At 44.8% G+C, this 26,460-nt stretch overlaps 1 pseudogene; it reads right to left on the reverse strand.

Moving 5' to 3' along the window:
• The window catches only part of LOC109879052 (copine-5-like), a 248,728-nt pseudogene that overhangs the window by 163,267 nt on the left and 59,001 nt on the right, over positions 1-26,460 (reverse strand).

A 26,460-nucleotide genomic window follows, 5' to 3' on the forward strand; every position in this document is an offset into this window, starting at 1 on the left:
GTTTGTAGTCCTATAACCAGTTTGTAGTCTTAAGACCAGTTTGTAGGCCTATAACCAGTTTGTAGTCTTAAGACCAGTTTGTAGTCCTATAACCAGTTTGTAGTCTTAAGACCAGTTTGTAGTCCTATAACCAGTTTATAGTCCTATAACCAGTTTGTAGTCCTATAACCAGTTTGTAGTCCTATAACCAGTTTGTAGTCCTAAGACCCCAAAATGAGTTACTTCTGGTTCGTCAGCAATTCCTATGGGGAAAGAAAAGGGTTTGTAGATAAACACTGAAAATAAGGTCTGAGGTTAACACATGTTTGGGAGATCTTATACGGTTCACATAACCTTTATGAACTATGAAGTATCCGTCTGTTCACACGATCTTTATGAATTCTGAAGAATCAGTCTGTTCACACGATCTTTATGAATTCTGAAGAATCAGTCTGTTCACACGATCTTTATGAATTCTGAAGAATCAGTCTGTTCACACAACCTTTATGAATTCTGAAGAATCAGTCTGTTCACACGATCTTTATGAACTATGAAGTATCAGTCTGTTCACACAACCTTTATGAATTCTGAAGAATCAGTCTGATCAGACAACCTTTATGAACAATGAAGAATCAGTCTGTTCACACGATCTTTATGAATTCTGAAGAATCAGTCTGTTCACACGATCTTTATGAATTCTGAAGAATCAGTCTGTTCACACGATCTTTATGAACTATGAAGTATCAGTCTGTTCACACAACCTTTATGAATTCTGAAGAATCAGTCTGATCAGACAACCTTTATGAACTATGAAGAATCAGTCTGTTCACACGATCTTTATGAATTCTGAAGAATCAGTCTGTTCACACGATCTTTATGAATTCTGAAGAATCAGTCTGTTCACACAACCTTTATGAACTATGAAGAATCAGTCTGTTCACACGATCTTTATGAATTCTGAAGAATCAGTCTGTTCACACAACCTTTATGAATTCTGAAGAATCAGTCTGTTCACACGATCTTTATGAACTATGAAGTATCAGTCTGATCAGACAACCTTTATGAACTATGAAGAATCAGTCTGTTCACACAACCTTTATGAATTCTGAAGAATCAGTCTGATCACACAACCTTTATGAACTATGAAGAATCAGTCTGTTCACACAACCTTTATGAATTCTGAAGCCTTATGTGCTTCATGCTCTTTTTCCGATTACAGAAATGCTAAAAGATTCACAAAAAGAACAAAACGTAAATAGAACAAAATATATCAGATATCCTAAGGCTGTGTTCACCACAGACCTTCTTTTCAGCGTTTATCCAAAAACTCCACTAATTTCCCCATAGGCTTTGACCAACGAGCCATGGCGGAGTTACTGCCTACAAAAAGACTCCATGACTATTGATCTCTGTAATCGCATTTGCGTAGTGGCATAAAGTTGAGCAGAGGCACTTATAGAATTCCCACATATGGGGATTTTTTGTTGTTGCAGGATCTAGAAAATGCCTTGCCTTTAATTAGCACATTTCATGAACCGGGGACAGACACAATGGGATAGTATAACAGGGTAGAGTTCTGGGTCGTGACAGTATAACAGAGTTGAGTTCTGGGTTGTGACAGTATAACAGGGTAGAGTTCTGGGTTGTGACAGTATAACAGGGTAGAGATCTGGGTCGTGACAGTATAACAGGGTAGAGTTCTGGGTTGTGACAGTATAACAGGGTAGAGTTCTGGGTCGTGACAGTATAACAGGGTAGAGTTCTGGGTTGTGACAGTATAACAGGGTAGAGTTCTGGGTTGTGACAGTATAACAGGGTAGAGTTCTGGGTTGTGACAGTATAACAGGGTAGAGATCTGGGTTGTGACAGTATAACAGGATAGAGTTCTGGGTTGTGACAGTATAACAGGGTAGAGTTCTGGGTTGTGACAGTATAACAGGGTAGAGATCTGGGTTGTGACAGTATAACAGGGTAGAGTTCTGGGTTGTGACAGTATAACAGGGTAGAGATCTGGGTTGTGACAGTATAACAGGATAGAGTTCTGGGTTGTGACAGTATAACAGGGTAGAGATCTGGGTTGTGACAGTATAACAGGATAGAGTTCTGGGTTGTGACAGTATAACAGGGTAGAGTTCTGGGTTGTGACAGTATAACAGGGTAGAGATCTGGGTTGTGACAGTATAACAGGGTAGAGTTCTGGGTTGTGACAGTATAACAGGGTAGAGATCTGGGTTGTGACAGTATAACAGGGTAGAGATCTGGGTTTTAATAGACTGACTGCAGTAATAGAGCTAGTGATCAGTGTTCTGAGTCCTTTTTGCTACTGTATGATGCTCAATAGTTGTCCCAGCCTGACAGCCTGTGGAGGCAGAGTCCATGTCAGGCCATCAGTAAGGGCTTTACTGTTGTTATTCTGTTCAGCAGATGGAAGAGGCTGTTGATCATTTTGGCATTTGGATGTGTGTCATAGCTTTTCTCCTGTCACTGTTGTTCCATCTCAGTTTCATCTTTCTCTCTCCTTCTCTCGGTCTCCCTTTCTTTCTCTCTTTCTAGTTATCTCCCTCTCCCTCCCTCACTTCCGCCTGGACAGATCTGTTCCAGAGACACTGGGTTGTAGAGTAAAAACAGATAGAATAGTGATGGAATCATTGTACTGAGACTAAGTCCTTTCTGCTATGATGCTCAGGAGTTCTCAGGCCTGTCTGAGCAGACTCCCAAGTTCAGAACATTGAGGAACGTTGATTACACAGGCAACTATGGGAATGGTGACACACTGACACAGGGAATGGTGACACACTGACACAGGGAATGGTGACACACTGACACAGGGAATGGTGATACACTGACACAGGGAATGGTAACACACTGACACAGGGAATGGTGATACACTGACACAGGGAATGGTGATACACTGACACAGGGAATGGTGACACACTGACACAGGGAATGGTGACACACTGACACAGGGAATGGTGACACACTGACACAGGGAATGGTGATACACTGACACAGGGAATGGTGACACACTGACACAGGGAATGGTGACACACTGACACAGGGAATGGTGACACACTGACACAGGGAATGGTGACACACTGACACAGGGAATGGTGACACACTGACACAGGGAATGGTGACACACTGACACAGGGAATGGTGACACACTGACACTGTGAATGGTGACACACTGACACAGTGAATGGTAACACACTGACACAGGGAATGGTGACACACTGACACAGTGAATGGTGACACACTGACACAGGGAATGGTGACACACTGACACAGGGAATGGTGACACACTGACACTGTGAATGGTGACACACTGACACAGTGAATGGTGATACACTGACACAGGGAATGGTGACACACTGACACAGGAGCTGGATGGGGAGTTTACAACTCATAACTATGATGTCACAGACAGCAAATCAGACACAACGAGGTCAAGCTTATCAGACCTCCACAACCCAACTCTGAATTAACTCCCCTCCCCTCCCCTGCACACCACACACACACACACACCACACACACACCACACACACACACACCACACACACACCACACACACACACACACACACACACACACACACACACACACACACACACACCACACACACACCACACACACACCACACACACACACAGATGGGTTCTGTGTTATGAATAGGAGTCTACCATTATTCCACAACTTTAATAACTTTCAACTTTTAAATGTCAGCAGTGGGTTAAATGAAGTGATATTTGAAAAGAATGGAAAAAACATTAAGAGAAGCTATTTCCCTCAAACAGTCAATACACACAGCAGGGGTGTAATTGGACTTAGAAGCCTATAGGGTGTGTGTGTTTGTGTGTGTTTGTGTGTTTGTTCTCCTCTCACCTCTCTCCACTGCTTGGTCTCCACTCCTTGGGTATAGAGCACACACACTGCGAGAGAGAGAAAGGGAGGGAGAGAGAGAGAGAGAGGGAGAGACAGCGAGAGAGAGAGGGAGAGAGAGAGCGAGAGGGCGAGGGAGAGAGAGACAGAGAGAGGGAGAAGGAGAGAGAGAGAGAGAGAGAGACAGAGAGATAGAGAGACAGAGACAGAGAGAGGGAGAAGGAAAGAGAGAGAGAGAGAAAGAGAGAGAGAGAGAGAGAGAGACAGAGAGGGCAGAAATACAATCAGAGAAAGGCAGATAGATATTGATGCTGGCAGATTCAAGACAGCAGATCAATATAAACATCAGACTGAGGCTAAAGGCAAAGCTAACAGCTACTCCTCAAATCAACTGTCACTCAAGAAGAAAGAGTGAGGGAATGAGGAACCGATGGATGGATGGACAGACGTCAGACGAAAGGACGGGCAGAAGGAGAGACGGACAGGCGGACAGATGGACAGACCGGTTGACGGACCGATCGACAGATGAACAGACATAGGGAGGAAGGTAGAGAGGGGAGGAAGGTAGAGAGGGAGGAAGGTAGAGAGGGAGGAAGGTAGAGAGGGAGGAAGGTAGAGAGGGAGGAAAGTAGAGAGGGAGGAAGGTAGAGAGGGGAGGAAGGTAGAGAGGGAGGAGGTAGAGAGGGAGGAAGGTAGAGAGGGAGGAAGGTAGAGAGAGGGGAGGAAGGTAGAGAGGGGAGGAAGGTAGAGAGGGGAGGAAGGTAGAGAGGGAGGAAGGTAGAGAGGGAGGAAGGTAGAGAGGGAGGAAGGTAGAGAGGGGAGGAAGGTAGAGAGGGAGGAAGGTAGAGAGGGAGGAAGGTAGAGAGGGAGGAAGGTAGAGAGGGAGGAAGGTAGAGAGGGAGGAAGGTAGAGAGGGGAGGAAGGTAGAGAGGGAGGAAGGTAGAGAGGGAGGAAGGTAGAGAGGGAGGAAGTAGAGAGGGAGGAAGGTAGAGAGGGAGGAAGGTAGAGAGGGAGGAAGGTAAGAGGGAGGAAGTAGAGAGGGAGGAGAGAGAGGGAGGAAGGTAGAGAGGGAGGAAGGTAGAGAGGGAGGAAGGTAGAGAGGGAGGAAGTTAGAGAGGGGAGGAGGTAGAGAGGGAGGAAGGTAGAGAGGGAGGAAGGTAGAGAGGGAGGAAGTTAGAGAGGGAGGAAGGTAGAGAGGGGAGGAAGGTAGAGAGGGAGGAAGGTAGAGAGGGAGGAAGGTAGAGAGGGAGGAAGGTAGAGAGGGGAGGAAGGTAGAGAGGGGAGGAAGGTAGAGAGGGGAGGAAGGTAGAGAGGGAGGAAGGTAGAGAGGGAGGAAGGTAGAGAGGGAGGAAGGTAGAGAGGGAGGAAGGTAGAGAGGGAGGAAAGTAGAGAGGGAGGAAGGTAGAGAGGGAGGAAGGTAGAGAGGGAGGAAGGTAGAGAGGGGAGGAAGGTAGAGAGGTAGGAAGGTAGAGAGGGGAGGAAGGTAGAGAGGGGAGGAAGGTAGAGAGGGGAGGAAGGTAGAGAGGGGAGGAAGGTAGAGAGGGAGGAAGGTAGAGAGGGGAGGAAGGTAGAGAGGGAGGAAGGTAGAGAGGGAGGAAGGTAGAGAGGGAGGAAGGTAGAGAGGGGAGGAAGGTAGAGAGGGAGGAAGGTAGAGAGGGAGGAAGGTAGAGAGGGAGGAAGGTAGAGAGGGAGGAAGGTAGAGAGGGGAGGAAGGTAGAGAGGGAGGAAGGTAGAGAGGGAGGAAGGTAGAGAGGGAGGAAGGTAGAGAGGGGAGGAAGGTAGCAGATGGAAAGTTGACTCACATGGGTCAGATTTGGAGAATGTGTCTTTATCTAGAAGATTCCTGAAAGAAAAAGGAAAGGGGAAGCCTGTCAACATTAATCAACTTCATCACCTCATTGAAATACATCAGACACCAATTTCTCCATTTGTTCGGCGCTTAGAGTCAGTAATAACATGAGTCATTATTGTAACCACAGGTATTAATGGTGTTCAGAGTGGGTCCTGTGATGTATTCAGTTCCCCTTGCAGGTCTAATTCCCGATACATACTATTTCAATGGCAATCAGAAAATTACAATTTACCACATAGAGTCATCAGTGGTTGATGAACAATTGTTCAGTTTTCCCTGTCAGTTGCTTCATACATGCACAACAACAGACTGATAACTGTGTAGATGTGTGTCTGATGGTGTGCAGCTTGGTGTGTGTTAGTGTGTGTATGTGTCAGAACACAGAAACTATAATCAGATTTTTGGTTGGAGGTCGTATCAACAGAGCGAATTAAAGGGATCGGTAGCCACCACAATGGTATCCCGATTACTGTCGTATCCTGTCTACCTGTTCACCTGATTACTGTCGTATCCTGTCTACCTGTTCACCTGATTACTGTAGTATCCTGTCTACCTGTTCACCTGATTACTGTCGTATCCTGTCTACCTGTTCACCTGATTACTGTCATATCCTGTCTACCTGTTCACCTGATTACTGTAGTATCCTGTCTACCTGTTCACCTGATTACTGTAGTATCCTGTCCACCTGTTCACCTGATTACTGTAGTATCCTGTCTACCTGTTCACCTGATTACTGTAGTATCCTGTCTACCTGTTCACCTGATTACTGTAGTATCCTGTCTACCTGTTCACCTGATTACTGTAGTATCCTGTCTACCTGTTCACCTGATTAATGTAGTATCCTGTCTACCTGTTCACCTGATTACTGTAGTATCCTGTCTACCTGTTCACCTGATTACTGTAGTATCCTGTCTACCTGTTCACCTCGCTCTCCTTACAGCCAACCTGCAATTAGTCTACACCTCTGTCCAACCTACAATTAGTCTACACCTCTGTCCAACCTGCAATTAGTCTACACCTCTGTTCAGTCCGCAATTAGTCTACACCTCTGTTCAGTCTGCAATTAGTCTACACCTCTATTCAGTCTGCAATTAGTCTACACCTCTGTCCAACCTGCAATTAGTCTACACCTCTGTCCAACCTGCAATTAGTCTACACCTCTGTCCAACCTGCAATTAGTCTACACCTCTGTCCAACCTGCAATTAGTCTACACCTCTGTCCAACCTGCAATTAGTCTACACCTCTGTCCAACCTGCAATTAGTCTACACCTCTGTCCAACCTGCAATTAGTCTACACCTCTGTCCAACCTGCAATTAGTCTACACCTCTGTCCAACCTGCAATTAGTCTACACCTCTGTCCAACCTGCAATTAGTCTACACCTCTGTCCAACCTGCAATTAGTCTACACCTCTGTCCAACCTGCAATTAGTCTACACCTCTGTCCAACCTGCAATTAGTCTACACCTCTATTCAGTCTGCAATTAGTCTACACCTCTGTCCAACCTGCAATTAGTCTACACCTCTGTCTAACCTGCAATTAGTCTACACCTCTGTCCAACCTGCAATTAGTCTACACCTCTGTCCAACCTGCAATTAGTCTACACCTCTGTCCAACCTGCAATTAGTCTACACCTCTGTCCAACCTGCAATTAGTCTACACCTCTGTCCAACCTGCAATTAGTCTACACCTCTGTCCAACCTGCAATTAGTCTACACCTCTGTCCAACCTGCAATTACTCTACACTAATTCAGCCTACAGCAGCAGCCAATGTGTGGTGTTCAATACAGGCCTACATTCCATTAAACTTTGGATAAAAACATGCAGGGCTTGACATTAACCTGTTAATCTACTTATCCTGAAGACGAGGAGGTGGCTGAAAATGTTGCTGTGTTTTTTTAATGCAAGAAAACCCTTGACTAAAAAAATGAATTATTATTCCCATACCATTATTACAGAGAATCCGACAATTGATGCTACCCTCTGCCTATTGGCTACTTATTCAAGTCTGTGTCAAAATACAACACTGCCCCTTTAAGACAAAAACAATCTCTTTACCTGGGCCAGCAGGTAGTCTAGTGGTTAGAGTGTTGGGCCTGTAACCGAATCTGTCCTTCTGCCCCCTGAACAAGGCAGTTAACCCGCTGTTCCTAGGCTGTCCTTCTGCCCCCTGAACAAGGCAGTTAACCCGCTGTTCCTAGGCTGTCCTTCTGCCCGCTGAACAAGGAAGTTAACCTGCTGTTCCTAGGCTGTCCTTCTGCCCCCTGAACAAGGCAGTTAACCCGCTGTTCCTAGGCCATCCTTCTGCCCCCTGAACAAGGCAGTTAACCCGCTGTTCCTAGGCCGTCCTTCTGCCCCCTGAACAAGGCAGTTAATCCGCTGTTCCTAGGCTGTCCTTCTGCCCCCTGAACAAGGCAGTTAACCCGCTGTTCCTAGGCTGTCCTTCTGCCCCCTGAACAAGGCAGTTAATCCGCTGTTCCTAGGCTGTCCTTCTGCCCCCTGAACAAGGCAGTTAACCCGCTGTTCCTAGGCTGTCCTTCTGCCCCCTGAACAAGGCAGTTAACCCGCTGTTCCTAGGCTGTCATTGAAAATAAGAATTTGATCTTAACTGACTTGACTAGTTAAATGAAGGTTAAATTTACCTGACACGCTTTTCAAAGATATCGAGAAATGCTCACATTTTGTGCTCTTGTAGGAATCACACCCACATTGCTGACTATAAATAATCTATATCAAATAACTCACAAACTAGCAAAGGATATGAACAAATGTACACACATTACCACATGCACCTCTCGCTTTGATCTCAAAACAAGATCTGTCCGCACGCACAGCTTAGAGGGAACATTGCCTCTGTCTCTCCTCAACCCAATCAGCCCTCAAGCCTGTCTCTCCTCCCCTTGATTTCCACTCATCCTCCCATCCCCTCAAACTTATTTATTTTGTCTCCCCTTTCATCCTCCCCTCACCCCTTGGCCCCTGCTCCTCTTCCCCTTCCCTGTCTTCCCTATCCTCGCTTTCTACTCACCATATTCACCCCTCAACCCTGCCTCTCAAATCAAATCATATTTTTTTATTTGTCATGTGAGCCGAATACAACAGGTGTAGACCAGACAGTGAAATGCTTACTTACAGGCTCTAACCAATGGTGTGGGTAAAAAAAGGTGTGTGTGTGTGTGTGTGTGTGTGTGTGTGTGTGTGTGTGTGTGTGTGTGTGTGTGTGTGTGTGTGTGTGTGTGTGTGTGTGTGTGTGTGTGTGTGTGTGTGTGTGTGTGTGTGTGTGTGTGTGTGTGTGTGTGTGTGTGTGTGTGTGGGTAAGTAAAGAAATTAACAACAGCAAAAATACATTTGAAAAAAGAGTAGCAAGGATACTCTATACAGACACCTGTTAGTCAGGCTTATTGAGGTAGTATGTACATGAATGTATAGTTATAGTGACTATGCATACAAGATAAACAGAGAGTAGCAGCAGTGTAAAAGAGGGTTTGGGGGAATGCACAGAATGCAAATAGTCCAGGTAACCATTTGGTTACCTGTTCAGGAGTCTTATGGCTTGGGGGTAAGAACTGTTGAGAAACCTTTTTGTCCTAGACTTGGCACTCCGGTACCGTCTATGACTGGGGTGGCTGGGGTCTTTGACAATTTTTAGGGCCTTCCTCTGACACAGTTTCCACCTAATTTTTCAGTTTCCACCTAATTTTGTTGGCAGTGTGCACATAGCCTGTCTTCTCTTGAGAGCCATGTCTGCCTACGGCGGCCTTTCTCAATAGCAAGGCTATGCTCACTGAGTCTGTACATAGTCAAAGTGTGACGACGTCCGTCGAAGTCGGGCTTTCTCAATAGCAAGGCGCTGCTCACTGAGTCTGTACATAGTCAAAGTGTCACGACGTCCGTCGAAGTCGGGCCCTCTCCTTGTTCGGGCGGCGCTCGGCGTCACGCCGGTCTTCTAGCCATCATTTCCATGTGTTTTGTCTTGTTTTCCCTCACACCTGGTTTCAATTCCCTCAATTACTTGTTGTATATTTACCCTCTGTTCCCCCCATGGCTTTGTGTGGGATTGTTTATTGTAAGTGCATGTGCACATTTTCTCTGGTGCGTGATGGGTTTTTTACCCATTTGTTTGTTGTTCTGGTTTCCGGTGGTTTTATGTATAAAACTGCTCTGTTGATTACCCAGTTTTGCTCTCCTGCACCTGACTTCTCTGCCACCAGTTACGCGCTCCCTTCCACAACATTTTCCTTAAGTTTGGGTCAGTCACAGTGGCCAGGTGTTCTGCCACTGTGTACTCTCTGTTTAGGGACAAATAGCATTCTAGTTTGCTCTGTTTATTTGTTAATTATTTCCAATGCGTCAAGTAATTATCTTTTTGTTTTCTCATGATTTGGTTGGGTCTAATTGTGCTGCTGTCCTGGGGCTCTGTGGGGTATTTTTGTGTTTGTGAACAGAGCCTCAGGACCAGTTTGCTCATGGGACTCTTCTCCAGGTTCATCTCTCTGTAGGTGATGGCTTTGTTATGGAAGGTTTTGGGAATTGCTTCCTTTTAGGTGGTTGTAGAATTTAACAGCTCTTTTCTGGATTTTGATAATTAGTGGGTATCAACCTAATTCTGCTCTGCATGCATTATTTGGTGTTCTACGTTGTACACGGAGGATATTTTTTGCAGAATTCTGCATGCAGTCTCAATTTGGTGTTTGTCCCATTTTGTGAATTCTTGGTTGGTGAGCGGGCCCCAGACCTCACAACCATAAAGGACAATGGCTTCTATGACTGATTCAAGTATTTTTAGCCAGATCCTATGTATGTTGAATTTATTGTTCCTTTTGATGGCATAGAATGCCCTTCTTGGCTTGTCTCTCAGACAGTTCACAGTTTTGTGGAAGTTACAGTTGGCGCTGATGTTTAGGCCGAAGTATGTTTTTTTTGTGTGCTCTCGTCCAACGGTGTCTAGATGGAATTTATATTTGTGGTCCTGTCAACTGGACCTATTCGGAACACCATTATTTTGGTCTGACTGAGATTTACTGTCAGGGCCCAGGTCTGACAGAATCTGTGCAGAATATCTAGGTGCTGCTGTAGGTGCTCCTTGGTTGGGGACAGAAGCACCAGATCATCAGCAAACATTTGATTTCTGATTCCAGTAGGGTGAGGCCGGGTGCTGCAGACTGTTCTAGTGCCCATGCCAATTCGTTGATATATATGTTGAAGTGCGTGGGGCTTAAGCTGCATCCCTGTCTCACCCCACAGTAAACTGCATCCATTCCTCACCCCCCCCCGCATGGTTGAAAGGTTTTGCCAATTTTATCCGCACACTTGTTTGTGTACATGGATTTAAAATGTTGTATATTTTTCCCCCAACACCCCTTTCCATCAATTTGTATAGCAGACAATTTTTTAAAATCAACAAAGCATGAGAAGACTTTGCCTTTGTTTTGGTTTGTTTGTTTGTCAATTAGGGTGTGTAGGGTGAGTATGTGGTCTGTCGTACGTTCATTTGGTAAAAAGCCAATTTTACATTTGCTCAGTAAATTTTTTTCACTGAGGAAATGTACAAGTCTGCTGTTAATGATAATGCAGAGGATTTTAACAAGGTTGCTGTTGATGCATATCTCACGGTAGTTATTGGGGTCAAATTTGTCTCCTCTTTTTGGATTGGGGTGATCAGTCCTTGGTTGAATTTTGTCCTGTAGTTCATTCAATGTAATTGGAGAATCCAGTGGGTTCTGGTAGTCTTTAAGATCAGTCCTTGGTTGAATTTTGTCCTGTAGTTCATTCAATGTAATTGGAGAATCCAGTGGGTTCTGGTAGTCTTTTTAAGATCAGTCCTTGGTTGAATTTTGTGCTGTAGTTCATTCAATGTAATTGGAGAATCCAGTGGGTCCTGGTAGTCTTTAATAGTTGATTCTAAGATTTATATTTGATCATGTATATGTTTTTGCTGTTTTGTCTTTGTTATAGAGCCAAAAAGAAGTGGTTTATCCATGCATCTCTTTTTTGGATAGATAACTCTGTGTTTTTGTTTGTTTAGTGTTTTCCAATTTTCCCAGAAGTGGTTCGATTCTATGGATTCTTCAATTACATTACAAGCTGATTCCTGACATGCTGTTCCTTCTTTTCCATTGTGTATTTCTGTGTTGTTTTAGTGATTCACCATAGTGAAGCCGTAGGCTGAGGTTTTCTGGGTCTCCATGTTTTTGGTTGGATAGGTTTCTCAATTTCTTTCTTAGGCTTTTGCATTCTTCATCAAACCATTTGTCAATGTTGTTCATTTTCTTAGGTTGTCTGCTTGACATTTTGGGATTTGATAGTGAAGCTGAGAGGTCAAATATACTATTTAGGTTTTCTACTGCCAAGCTTACACCTTCACTATTACAGTGGAACATTTTGTCCAGGAAGTTGTCTAAAAGGGAATGAATTTGTTGTTTCCTAATTGTTTTTGGTAGATTTCCACACCATTTTCCTTCCATCTATAGCATTTCTTAATATTATTCAGTTCCTTTGGCTTTGATGCCTCATGATTGAGCACAGCTCTGTTCAAGAAGAGCGTGATTTGCTGTGATCTGATTGGATTGTCAGTGGGCTGACTGTGAACGCTCTAAGAGACTCTGGGTTGAGGTCAGTGATAAAGTAGTCTACAGTACTACTGCCAAGAGATGAGCTATAGCTGTACCTACCATAGGAGTCCCCTCAGCCTACCACAGACTATGTACATACCCAGCATCTGACAGAGCTGCAGGAGTTGTGACCCGTTTTTGTTGGTTATGTTGTCATAGATGTGTCTAGGGGGGAAAATGGGGGAGGGAATGCTGTCACCTCCAGGTAGGTGTTTGTCACCCTGTTTGCTGAGGGTGTCCGATTCTTGTCCAGTTCTGGCATTTAGTTCGCCACAGACTAGTACCGACTAGTACATGGGCCTGGAAATTGTTGATGTCCCCCTCTAGGATGGAGAAGCTGTCATCGTTAAAGTATGGGGATTCTATTAGGGAGATATAGGTAGCACACAAGGACATTTGTCTCTGTTGAGATCATTTCCTTATTCATTTCTAGCCAGATGTAAAATGTTCCTGTTTTGACTAATTTAATAGAGTGGGCTAGGTCTGCTCTATACCAGATTAGCATACCCCCTGAGTCTCTTCTCTGTTTCACACCTGGTAGTTTGGTGGATGGGACTACAAGCTCTCTGTAACCTAGAGGGCAACCAGTGGGTCCATCTCCTCTATACCATGTTTCTTGTAGGATGACAATGTCTGTATTTCCAATTTCTTTGGTGAAGTCGAGGTTCCTACTCTTTAACTTAAGCCAAAGGCAGATGACCTCAGACCTTGTATATTCCAGGATGTTGTTGAGTAGTTTAGACCTGGACCATCACAGTAGGTGTGAGCAGAGCATGTTGAGCCTCTGATACATACATCTTAGGTCACAGGATGGGGCTTGGGCGGGTGTAATAGTGGGGGTTGGGCCTATTTCTCTGCTCACAGCCTGGGCATATGTCATGCTGTCATGTTGAGGTCCTTGCTACAGGGGCAGTGGGGGGGGGGGGGGGGGTCGGGCAGAAGGGGCATAGGTCTGATATAGTGGGGCCTGTATAGGATGTGGCCAGGGTTTACTTGGGGTGGTCTTAGCTGGTTGGGGTGTGGCTGCTGATGCTGTTGCTCTTTTGCTCCTGTGTGAAGTGTTGAGGCTATGGTTGAGAGTGACGTCCTTCAGGGTCCTGGCAAAAGTTGAGATTGCTACCTTTGTATAGGTGGACCTGGTCAAAAAGGCTGATCAAGTCCAGGGTGGAGTGGTGGGCCAGGTAGACATTAGGTTTTGAAGCACAGTCTCGTGAAATACTTGCATTCACCCACTGTATGGTGGCGGGGTGAACTTTTTCAATCACTCCCCTGAGTGCTGTTGCCACCCTTTACTGCTGGGCCCTCAGGTCATTTGTGCCCGTGTGAATTATGATGTGGCTGGGGGACACTAGTCTGTCCTCTGACAACAGCTCCAGGGCCTAGTGTTTGTCCTCTCACAACAGCTCCAGGGCCTAGTGTTTGTCCTCTGACAACAGCTCCAGGGCCTAGTGTTTGTCCTCTGAAAACAGCCCCAGGGCAGGTCTAGTGTTTGTCCTCTGACAATGAGGAGTCAATGAGATGCACAATCTCTGGGAGGGGGTGGGGTCTGTTAGGAGGGGGTGGGGTCTGTTGGGTTGATGGGTCCTGTGTTGTCTGTCCCATTGTGGTGTTGAGGTTGTGATCCGGGTCTGAGGTGCGCTGTTCTGCTGGCTTCTCTCGGGGAGTGTCCTGCTCTCTGTCATACATCAGCTTTCTGACTTCGTCCTGCAGTGCCACGTGTGCCTCTTCAAGTTCTCTCCCCTCAGTCTGTAGAGCAGCCAGCTCTCTCAGACAGCCGTTCATCTCCAACTTCTGCCATCCGGGTCTTGTTGGGGTGTTGTTGTGCTGGTCTGTTTTGTGGGATTGTGTGGACTAGCTCTCTGAGCTCCAACATGTCTCTCTCCAGCTCTCTGAGCTCCACCATGTCTCTCTCCAGCTCTCTGAGCTCCACCATGTCTCTCTCCAGCTCTCTGAGCTCCACCATGTCTCTCTCCAGCTCTCTGAGCTCCACCATGTCTCTCTCCAGCTCTCTGAGCTCCACCATGTCTCTCTCCAGCTCTCTGAGCTCCACCATGTCTCTCTCCAGCTCTCTGAGCTCTACCATGTCTCTCTCCATCTCTCTGAGCTCCACCATGTCTCTCTCCAGCTCTCTGAGCTCCACCATGTCTCTCTCCAGCTCTCTGAGCTCCACCATGTCTCTCTCCAGCTCTCTGAGCTCCACCATGTCTCTCTCCAGCTCTCTGAGCTCCACCATGTCTCTCTCCAGCTCTCTGGGCTCCACCATGTCTCTCTCCAGCTCTCTGAGCTCCACCATGTCTCTCTCCAGCTCTCTGAGCTCCACCATGTCTCTCTCCAGCTCTCTGAGCTCTACCATGTCTCTCTCCATCTCTCTGAGCTCCACCATTTCTCTCTCCAGCTCTCTGAGCTCCACCATGTCTCTCTCCAGCTCTCTGAGCTCCACCATGTCTCTCTCCAGCTCTCTGAGCTCCACCATGTCTCTCTCCATCTCTCTGAGCTCCACCATGTCTCTCTCCAGCTCTCTGAGCTCCACCATGTCTCTCTCCAGCTCTCTGAGCTCCACCATGTCTCTCTCCAGCTCTCTGAGCTCCACCATGTCTCTCTCCATCTCTCTGAGCTCCACCATGTCTCTCTCCAGCTCTCTGAGCTCCACCATGTCTCTCTCCAGCTCTCTGAGCTCCACCATGTCTCTCTCCATCTCTCTGAGCTCCACCATGTCTCTCTCCAGCTCTCTGAGCTCCACCATGTCTCTCTCCATCTCTGTGAATGTATCCCTCTCAATGATGGAGGAGCAGTGCTGGGACCTGGGAGTGTTCAGTGCTGGGGGCTGGGGGTGGGGGGGAGTTGTGATTTGAAGTTTGAAGAGTTGTGATCAGACTCACTCAGGATGTGGAAGTCGTCACAGAGAGATATATTGTCCTGCTCTGCTCTCTCTTTGATTCTGTAAAAGTCCTGCTGGAACTGCATGAGGAGGCCGTGCACCATTATCGTCCCAGACTTGTACACTTTGACAGAGGTTGTTTACAGTTCCTCAATGTCTAGTATTCTGAGTTTCCACCCTGGGACAATACTCTCTGTCTTGTCAGTAGTGTGTTTTTATAGCACTGTGCTATGCCAGGAGCTGGTCTGTGTGGAAAATTAGCAGTAACAGTCAGCAAATAGTTTCTCCGGATTGTCCTTGAGGAGCATGTTTTTGTACTTTAATCCTTGCAGTGTTATTTGTTGTATTGTAATGACCTCTGGACAGGGATAAGCCATTGGTGCTTCAAAGGCCTCTGCATTGGGGGAGGGGCTGTTAAACTCTCCTGCCATTGGTGGGTTGAAGTCTTTTCACACATCTGACTTCACACTTCAAATGCTAACTGAAGTTGCCGCTAGGTCTGATCTGTCCCGGCACCTTGGTAGCTTAGAATACTTATTTACTTAGCTTGATATAACACAATTACCTAGAGATAGTTATCTTTTACTTTTGGGCTTTGGAAGTAGCTTCAGACTGAATATTACTCACTCAGTTTTGTGTTGGATGGTATTTCCAGGTTCTTCTGTGTTTCTTCTGCAGGTTTTGGTTTGTTTGTTCTTCATAGTCCTTGGTATTAATAGTATAATAGTTAATTCAGGTAATTTTGTCCAAAATCCAGATTTTAAGTAAGGTGTCCCGACTCCCGCCGAGGGTGGCTCCCCTGCCTGTTTGGGCGGCGATCGGCGGTCGTCGTCACCGGCCTAGTAGCCCCCACCAGCCTAGTAGCCCCCACCGGCCTAGTAGCCACCACCGGCCTAGTAGCCGCCACCGGCCTAGTAGCCCCCACCGGCCTAGTAGCCCCCACCGGCCTAGTAGCCGCCACCGGCCTAGTAGCCCCCACCGGCCTAGTAGCCCCCACCGGCATAGTAGCCGCCACCGGCCTAGTAGCCCCCACCGGCCTAGTAGCCGCCACCAGCCTAGTAGCCTCCACCGGCCTAGTAGCCCCCACCGGCCTAGTAGCCGCCACCGGCCTAGTAGCCGCCACCGGCCTAGTAGCCCCCACCGGCCTAGTAGCCCCCACCGGCCTAGTAGCCCCCACCGGCCTAGTAGCCGCCACCAGCCTAGTAGCCCCCACCGGCCTAGTAGCCGCCACCGGCCTAGTAGCCGCCACCGGCCTAGTAGCCCCCACCGGCCTAGTAGCCCCCACCGGCCTAGTAGCCGCCACCGGCCTAGTAGCCGCCACCGGCCTAGTAGCCCCCACCGGCCTAGTAGCCGCCACCGGCCTAGTAGCCCCCACCGGCCTAGTAACCCCCACCAGCCTAGTAGCCCCCACCGGCCTAGTAGCCGCCACCGTGGGGTTTCTGCGCCCTGTGCTTGGGCGGGTCAGTGTTTCTGCACCCTGTGCTTGGGCGGGTCAGTGTTTCTGCGCCCTGTGTTTGGGCGGGTCAGTGTTTCTGCGCCCTGTGTGCTTGGGCAGGTCAGTGTTTCTGCGCCCTGTGCTTGGGCGGATCAGTGTTTCTGCGCCCTGTACTTGGGCGGGTCAGTGTTTCTGCGCCCTGTGAGCTTGGGCGGGTCAGGGTTTCTGCGCCCTGTGCTTGGGCGGGTCAGTGTTTCTGCGCCCTGTGCTTGGGCGGGTCAGGGTTTCTGCGCCCTGTGTTTGGGCGGGTCAGGGTTTCTGCGCCCTGTGCTTGGGCGGGTCAGGGTTTCTGGGCCCTGTGCTTGGGCGGGTCAGGGTTTCTGCGCCCTGTGCTTGGGCGGGTCAGTGTTTCTGCACCCTGTGCTTGGGCGGGTCAGTGTTTCTGCGCCCTGTGTTTGGGCGGGTCAGTGTTTCTGCGCCCTGTGTGCTTGGGCAGGTCAGTGTTTCTGCGCCCTGTGCTTGGGCGGATCAGTGTTTCTGCGCCCTGTGCTTGGGCGGGTCAGTGTTTCTGCGCCCTGTGCTTGTGCGGGTCAGGGTTTCTGCGCCCTGTGTTTGGCGTGACCGTTTTTGTGCAGGAGAGAATAAATTGTCTGTTATTGAACCCTCTGCTCTCTGCGCCTGACTCCTACCTTCCACATCTAGTAACCCATGACATAAGGACATTTGATTTGATCTACATTTATCCAACTCTAATTCTATATTTTTTTGCAGAAGAACTCAGGAGCCCATGAGCTCACCTATCTGTGTCTATCTGTGTCTATCTCTCTCTCTCTCTCTCTCTCTCTCTCTCTCTCTCTCCCTGTCTCTCTCTCTCTCTCCCCCCCCTCTCTCCCTCTCTCCCTCTCTCTCTCTCTCTCTCTCTCTCTCTCTCTACCTCTCTACCTCTGTTTTTAATGTTTCAATGCTTCACCCTCTCACTCACTCTTTCTTCCTCTCTCAAAGTCTGTGTCGTTTTTCTCATCAAAGTGAAGTTGATCCAATGTTTTAAAAACCTTAGTTAAACCCTTCTAAGATAACTCTGATCTTGCTCCTTAGATAACACACACCTCAGATGGCAGACGTCACACACACACGCACATCTCTCACTGTCGCAAAATGAGAGAAAATAGCATCTAATAGCTAGATAACACCTCGTACTGTTTGCATCTCGGTCTGCTAGAACTGTCGCTGTCGCTGTTTTGTTTGAATTAGCTCACAAGCAACACATCATGAAGAGAGAAACATATGTATATAACAGATGAATAACAGAGTGAATATTTCATGTCTTGGGGTTTCTATCTTCTAGCTTAGGTCCTTGGACTGATGATCACGTCATGATAAATATTAAACATAGACACACACAAAAACACACACACACACACACAAATCACTGTTGAATAACTGTCCCAAGAATCGCATCACATAGCAGTGAACTACGAGCAGGTGCATTTTACAAAATTAATAAATGACATGCTTTGTTTGGCAACTGCAATTTTGGTTATTCATCCATTCTCATATGACTAAATCCAATTAACATCGGATATTATCCTCTGCATCTTCTCCACGCATACATAAACACACACACACACACACACACCGACACACACAACCACACACCACACACACGCGCACGCACGCACACACACACGCACGCACTCTCACACACACACACACTCTCACACACACACACACACACACACACACACACACACACACACACACACACACACACACACACACACACACACACACACACACACACACACACACACACACACACAGAGAGAGGAAGGCCATCTCTCAGTTTATCAATGCACATTTTCTGCATCACTCTCAATTGGCTGTGTATTTCTCTGAGCTGCTTTATTACAGAGGGATGTATAACTATCAACAGCTATGTTATTACAGAGGGATGTATAACTATCAACAGCTATGTTATTACAGAGGGATGTATAACTATCAACAGCTATGTTATTACAGAGGGATGTATAACTATCAACAGCTATGTTATTACAGAGGGATGTATAACTATCAACAGCTATGTTATTACAGAGGGATGTATAACTATCAACAGCTATGTTATTACAGAGGGATGTATAACTATCAACAGCTATGTTATTACAGAGGGATGTATAACTATCAACAGCTATGTTATTACAGAGGGATGTATAACTATCAACAGCTATGTTATTACAGAGGGATGTATAACTATCAACAGCTATGTTATTACAGAGGGATGTATAACTATCAACAGCTATGTTATTACAGAGGGATGTATAACTATCAACAGCTATGTTATTACAGAGGGATGTATAACTATCAACAGCTATGTTATTACAGAGGGATGTATAACTATCAACAGCTATGTTATTACAGAGGGATGTATAACTATCAACAGCTATGTTATTACAGAGGGATGTATAACTATCAACAGCTATGTTATTATAGAGGGATGTATAACTATCAACAGCTATGTTATTATAGAGGGATGTATAACTATCAACAGCTATGTTATTACAGAGACATGTGTCACTCTCTCCCCTGCCTGTACTAAACATAGAGAATAGTAGAAACGTGTAGCTTGGAGTGGGGCTGGGGTATAGTGTATAGACTGAGTGAGGGGGCAAGATAGTGAGGGACAGAGAGAGAATAAGAGAGAGGAGAGAGAGACATGGAGACAGAGAGAGAGAGACATGGAGACAAAGCCATCACCTACAGAGAGATGAACCTGGAGAAGAGTCCCCTAAGCAAGCTGGTCCTGAGGCTCTGTTCACAAACACAAACACACCCCACAGAGCCCCAGGACAGCAGCACAATTAGACCCAACCAAATCACGAAAAAACAAAAAGATAATTACTTGACACATTGGAAAGAATTAACAAAAAAACAGAGCAAACTAGAATGCTATTTGGCCCTAAACAGAAAATACACAGTAGCAGAATACCTGACCACTGTGACTGACCCAAACTTAAGGAAAGCTTTGATTATGTACACACTTAGTGAGCATAGCCTTGCTATTGAGAAAGTCTGCCGTAGGCAGACATGGCTCTCAAGAGAAGACAGGCTATGTGCTCACTGCCCACAAAATGAGGTGGAAACTGAGCTGCACTTCCTAACCTCCTGCCCAATGTATGACCATATTAGAGAGACATATTTCCCTCAGATTACACAGATCCACAAAGAATTCGAAAACAAATCCAATTTTGATAAACTCCCATATCTACTGGGTGAAATTCCACAGTGTGCCATCACAGCAGCAAGATTTGTGACCTGTTGCCACGAGAAAAGGGCAAGGAGGGAGGGAGAGAGAGAGAGAGAGAGAGAGAGAGAGAGAGAGAGAGAGAGAGACAGAGAGACAATGTCTTAAATGTTACCACACTACCAGGCTCTCCTCTCCTCTCCTGGACTTAATGAACCTAAGACAGAAACACAGATACCAATGATCCTGCTGGATGTTTAATAGTGGCCAGAGAGCAACAGTTACATGTGTTTGGGGGTGGTAGGTTTAAATATAGAGTGAAGTGGGTGAGATGAAATGGCTGTAGAAAGCTACCATATCGATTTCTATCCCAATTACCGTTTCAATCTCTCATTGCAATGTTCAAGCAGAGCCTGTGGTACATTTTCACCACTCTTAGTACAAACCTCACAATCATCCAGTCACTTTTCCCCCAAACTTAGTGTTTCATCTGGAAATACCCGTTTCACATTGTAATACATGTTTATATAAAAAAATTGGTTTTCACATTGTAATTCTCACATTCATTTAGATGATTCAATACATTTTACTACTTAATCCGACTGCTCTTAATTGATAATCACTTAACTGTTTGGTAAATCTCTAATTAATTGATAATCACTTAACTGTTTGGTAAATCTCTAATTAATTGATAATCACTTAACTGTTTGGTAAATCTCTAATTTATTGATAACCACTTAACTGTTTGGTAAACCTCTAATTAATTTATAACCACTTAACTGTTTGGTAAACCTATAATTAATTGATAACCACTTAACTGTTTGGTAAATCTCTAATTAATTGACAATCACTTAACCATTTGGTAAGACTCTAATTCATTGATAATCACTTAACCGTTTGGTAAATCTCTAATTAATTGATAATCACTTAACCATTTGGTAAACCTCTAATTAATTGATAATCACTTAACCATTTGGTAAATCTCGAATTAATTGATAATCACTTAACCGTTTGGTAAATCTCTAATTAATTGATAATCACTTAACCATTTGGTAAGACTCTAATTAATTGATAATCACTTAACCGTTTGGTAAATCTCTAATTAATTGACAATCACTTAACCATTTTGTAAACCTCTAATTAATTGATAATCACTTAACTGTTTGGTAAATCTCTAATTAATTGACAATCACTTAACCATTTGGTAAGACTCTAATTAATTGATAATCACTTAACCGTTTGGTAAACCTCTAATTAATTGATAATCACTTAACCATTTGGTAAACCTCTAATTAATTGATAATCACTTAACCGTTTGGTAAATCTCGAATTAATTGATAATCACTTAACCGTTTGGTAAATCTCTAATTAATTGATAATCACTTGACCGTTTGGTAAACCTCTAGTTAATTGATAATCACTTAACCATTTGGTAAGACTCTAATTATTTGATAATCACTTAACCGTTTGGTAAATCTCTAATTAATTGACAATCACTTAAACGTTTGGGAAACTGGCTTGTCTACTACAGACAGATGAGAAATACATCATGAAAATGTATGTCTGTAAAGTAGAAACATATAAAGTATAATATACTGAATTCTATAATGACTACATGGTTTTTATATCTGATATTGACAACATCAGAGACGTACTGTATGTAACAAATGCATCTTATATACAGTAAACATGAATCCAAAATGTAGCTGCTGCGGTCTTCACGATACAGGAGAGAGGTGCTTTACTAGAATGTCATTGGTAAGTACAGAACCGTAATACCGGCCACTTACAAAGCAGATTGTTTTATCCAAAGTAACAGTGATTCCACACCTTTTGGTTTGTTATCCCAGTGGGAATCAAACCCACAACTACTGGTGCTGCTAGTGCAATGCTCTTACGAACTGAACCACGTACAGGACCACTACAATACAATCAGGCACATGCACAGATAGGGCTGCACCTGTACAGAGCACATGCCCCTCTGCGCTAACCAGTCTCCAAAGCGCTCTTTTGGTTTGGGTAACAAAAATATATATATATATACAGTTTTTGTCATTGTTGTTCTGAACTCACTGCAAGTTGTTAAATGTGTCATTTAATTAACCATCTACTGCTTTTATGGAACTAAATAATCAAAGTCTTTACTGCGATGATGATGAGAACCTGTGGTCAAATGCTCAAGGCAGGCTTGGATTCTCCAAAAGGTTTTTCACTAAGGCGACATGAAAACTGAGGACATTCACTGCCATGTTGACGAGACCCAATGGCCAAATTCTCAAGCCAGGCTCGATGCTAACTAGCGCCTGCTGAACATTGTGTTTCTTTCATTCATTTCATTTGATTACAATACACCAACCGTATGTTGTAAATATATCTAAACAATACATGTATTTTTTGCATCAGTAATTGGGAAATTAAATCAACCAATCAAAAATGCTGAATACAACAGGTGTGCAGAAGTTACAGTGAAATGCTGAATACAACAGGTGTGCAGAAGTTGCAGTGAAATGCTGAATCTAACAGGTGTAGACCTTACAGTGAAATGCTGAATACAACAGGTGTGCAGAAGCTGCAGTGAAATGCTGAATACAACAGGTGTGCAGAAGTTACAGTGAAATGCTGAATACAACAGGTGTGCAGAAGTTGCAGTGAAATGCTGAATACAACAGGTGTGCAGAAGTTGCAGTGAAATGCTGAATACAACAGGTGTGCAGAAGTTGCAGTGAAATGCTGAATACAACAGGTGTGCAGAAGTTGCAGTGAAATGCTGAATACAACAGGTGTGCAGAAGTTGCAGTGAAATGCTGAATACAACAGGTGTGCTGAAGTTGCAGTGAAATGCTGAATACAACAGGTGTGCAGAAGTTGCAGTGAAATGCTGAATACAACAGGTGTGCAGAAGTTGCAGTGAAATGCTGAATACAACAGGTGTGCAGAAGTTGCAGTGAAATGCTGAATACAACAGGTGTGCAGAAGTTGCAGTGAAATGCTTACTGACGAGCCCCTAACCAACAATGCAGTTTAAAAAAATATACGGATAAGAATAAGAGATAAAAGTAACAAGTAATTAAAGAGCAGCAGTAAAATGTAAAATGTCAATAGCAAGACTACAGTATATACAGTGGAGGGTAAAGACTACAGTATATACAGCGGAGGGAAAGACTACAGTATATACAGCAGAGGGTAAAGACTACAGTATATACAGTGGAGGGTAAAGACTACAGTATATACAGCGGAGGGAAAGACTACAGTATATACAGCAGAGGGTAAAGACTACAGTATATACAGTGGAGGGTAAAGACTACAGTATATACAGTGGAGGGAAAGACTACAGTATATACAGCGGAGGGTAAAGACTACAGTATATACAGTGGAGGGTAAAGACTACAGTATATACAGCGGAGGGAAAGACTACAGTATATACAGCGGAGGGAAAGACTACAGTATATACAGCAGAGGGTAAAGACTACAGTATATACAGTGGAGGGTAAAGACTACAGTATATACAGTGGAGGGAAAGACTACAGTATATACAGCGGAGGGTAAAGACTACAGTATATACAGTGGAGGGTAAAGACTACAGTATATACAGCAGAGGGTAAAGACTACAGTATATACAGTGGAGGGTAAAGACTACAGTATATACAGTGGAGGGTAAATACTACAGTATATACAGCGGAGGGTAAAGACTACAGTATATACAGCGGAGGGAAAGACTACAGTATATACAGCGGAGGGTAAAGACTACAGTATATACAGCGGAGGGTAAAGACTACAGTATATACAGTGGAGGGTAAAGACTACAGTATATACAGAGGGGGGTAAGACTACAGTATATACAGCGGAGGGTAAAGACTGCAGTATATACAGCGGAGGGAAAGACTACAGTATATACAGCGGAGGGTAAAGACTACAGTATATACAGTGGAGGGTAAAGACTACAGTATATACAGCGGAGGGTAAAGACTACAGTATATACAGTGGAGGGTAAAGACTACAGTATATACAGCGGAGGGTAAAGACTACAGTATATACAGCGGAGGGTAAAGACTACAGTATATACAGCGGAGGGTAAAGACTACAGTATATACAGTGGAGGGTAAAGACTACAGTATATTCAGCGGAGGGTAAAGACTACAGAATATACAGCGGAGGGTAAAGACTACAGTATATACAGCGGAGGGTAAAGACTACAGTATATACAGCGGAGGGAAAGACTACAGTATATATAGAGGGGGGTAAAGACTACAGTATATACAGTGGAGGGTAAAGACTGCAGTATATACAGCGGAGGGTAAAGATGCAGAGTCAATGTGCACCGATTAGTTGACGTAGTATGTACATGTAGGTAACGCTATTAAAGTGACTATGCATAGATGAAAACAGAGAATAGCAGCAGCGTAGTGGGGTTGGGAGGCAATGCAAATAGTCTGGGTAGCCATTTGACTAGATGTTCAGGAGTCTTATGGCTTGGGGGTAGAAGCTGTTGAGAAGCCTTTTGGACCTAGACTTGGTGCTCCGGTACCGCTTGCCATGCGGTAGAAGAGAGAACAGTCTATGACTGGGGTGGCTGGAGTCCTTGACAATTCTTAGGGACATTCCTCTGACACCGCCTGGTATAGAGGTCCTGGATGGCAGGAAGCTTGCCCCAGTGATGTAATGGGCCATTCGCACTACCCTCTATAGTACCGAGCTGTTTCCATACCAGGCAGTGATGCAACCAGTTAGGATGCTCTCGATAGTGCAACTGTAGAACCTTTTAAAGATCTGAGGACCATTGCCTGAGACAGAATAAGAACAAGTCTTTGATATTAATTACTAGTCTGCAGCTAGGAATTCGGTATCATTGAACGAGAAGACTGACAACCGCCGAAACATCTAACCTATAATGACATGAATGAATGTCACTCTGAACTATCCAATCTAACCACGACAGAGAGAGAGAGAGAGAGAGAGAGAGAGAGAGAGAGAGAGAGAGAGAGAGAGAGAGAGAGAGAGAGAGAGAGAGAGAGAGAGAGACAGACACTCTCCAACAGAAACAAACTTTTCAACAGAGATCCCGACGACACACTGAGCGTAAATATATATATTGATTGCGGTTGTTCCCGAATGAGTGAGTGTTCATGTGCAAAGGATTAGCATTTCAATTGTTATCATTATCACTTTGTAGTGACCATATTTACTTTGTTTGTTTGTGTGTGTACTTATGTGATTGTTTAGTTCGTTAATAAATAAATGATTTAAGACAATTGATGTATGGATGACTCATAGTGAAGAATGGGTTCGTGCAGATAATCAACAACGTTTGGAATGAGACTAATGTGAGGTAAAGTAAATAATTAATTAATTAAGAAGACTAATTGATCAGATATTAAAATATCTGAAAAGTTGTATTTGGAAAATATAAACTTTGTAATCTGAATATTTTACTTTGTGCCCCAACGTCCTAGTTAATTACATTTGCCTGATTAGTTAATAACGAAATGCTAATTACAGAGAATCTTTGATAAAAACTTAAAGTCTTCAGTTAATGATAGTAAAGACACGACAATGTTCACAAATCTGATTGACCTTTAACCATGTCTTCAAGCATTTTGTGAAGTGTGATATGTGGTGCAGTTATGTGTGTCTGATGGCAGTGTATTCCAGATATGGGAAGCTCTCACAGAGAAAATGGATTTACTAAAGGTGCTTTTCCTTAAGGGAACTATACAGTCACCTCTCATGGCAGACCTTGTGGATCTGCTGCCATATGTTTGGGTTTTCTGTTTCACAAAACTACTGAGTGGAGGGGGAGCCAGGCCATTTAGGATCTTGAATACAAGACATGCGCCGTTGTATTGCACAAGATTTTCCCAACTCAGGAGCTCATGCTTTCTGAGGATGTAACAGTGATGATGGCTATTGGGCTTCCTATCAAGCACTTTGAGAGCCTGTTTGTAGACAGACTGAATAGGTTTTAATGTTGTACAGCAAGCTTGGTTCACTAGTTAAGCGGTATGTTAAGTGGGGGAGTATCATAGATTTCAAGTACAGTTTTGCTACCTCTGTAGTCAAACAATTTCGTATAAATCGGAAATTAGCTAGGTTGAATTTGGATCTGAATGACCTTTTTCACCTGCTTTTTAAAAGAGAGGTTGGAATCAAGTATGATGCCAAGGTACTTAAAATCAGATACCACCTGGAGCTTCTCCCCTGACACATAGACATCTGGCTCAGTAGCATCAGATACCACCTGGAGCGTCTCCCCTGACACATAGACATCTGGCTCAGTAGCATCAGATACCACCTGGAGCGTCTCCCCTGACACATAGACATCTGGCTCAGTAGCATCAGATACCACCTGGAGCGTCTCCCCTGACACATAGACATCTGGCTCAGTAGCATCAGATACCACCTGGAGCTTCTCCCCTGACACATAGACATCTGGCTCAGTAACATCAGATACCACCTGGAGCTTCTCCCCTGACACATAGACATCTGGCTCAGTAGCATCAGATACCACCTGGAGCTTCTCCCCTGACACATAGACATCTGGCTCAGTAACATCAGATACCAGGTGGAGCTTCTCCCCTGACACATAGACAT

Source organism: Oncorhynchus kisutch, linkage group LG1 (genome assembly GCF_002021735.2).
Source record: "Oncorhynchus kisutch isolate 150728-3 linkage group LG1, Okis_V2, whole genome shotgun sequence".
Taxonomy (NCBI): Eukaryota; Metazoa; Chordata; class Actinopteri; order Salmoniformes; family Salmonidae; genus Oncorhynchus; species Oncorhynchus kisutch.